We start from the raw sequence: 922 nt of genomic DNA on the forward strand, positions 1-922 counted from the left end.
CATGCCTGACCACCATATCAGCATCTTGGCCCTTCCCGTGGACTTGTCCGTGTACTGATCCGTGTACTTATCCGTGTACTGAACTCATATCCCATGCTGACCACACATATCAGCATGCTGGCCCTGCCCGTGGACTGTCCGTGTACTGATCCTGGACTGATCCGTGTACGAACTCATATCATGCATGCTGACCACACATATCAGCATGCTGGCCCTTCCCGTGGACTGTCCTGTACTGATCCGTGACTTAACTCATTCAAGCATGCTGACCACACATATTAGCATGCTGCCCTTCCCGTGGACTGATTCGTGTACTGATCCGTGTACTGAACTCATTCAGCATGCTGACCACACTATCAGCATGCTGGCCCTTCCCGTGGACTGTCCGTGTACTGAACTCATAACAGCATTCTGACCACACATATCAGCATGCTGGCCCTTCCGTGGACTGTCCGGTACTGATCCGTGTACTGAACTCATATCAGCATGCTGACCACCTATCAGCATGCTGGCCCTTCCCTTGGACTGATTCGTTACTGACCTGTAACTGATCCGTGACTTTAACTCATATCAGCATGCTGACCAACACATATCAGCATGCTGGCCCTTCCCGTGACTGTCCGTGTACTGATCCGTTACTGAACTCATATCAGCATGCTGACCACACATATCAGCATGCTGGCCCTTCCCGTGGACTGTCCGTGTACTGATCCGTGCTGAACTCATATCAGCATGCTGACCACACATATCAGCATGCTGGCCCTTCCGTGGACTGATCCGTGTATGAACTCATATCAGCATGCTGACCATATATTCAGCATGCTGGCCCTTCCCGTGGCTGTCCCTGTACTGATCCGTGTACTGATCCGTGTACTGAACTCATATCAGCATGCTGACCACACATATCAGCATGCTGGCCCTT

This window comes from Brassica napus, unplaced genomic scaffold (genome assembly GCF_020379485.1).
Source record: "Brassica napus cultivar Da-Ae unplaced genomic scaffold, Da-Ae ScsIHWf_2102;HRSCAF=2754, whole genome shotgun sequence".
Classification (NCBI taxonomy): Eukaryota; Viridiplantae; Streptophyta; class Magnoliopsida; order Brassicales; family Brassicaceae; genus Brassica; species Brassica napus.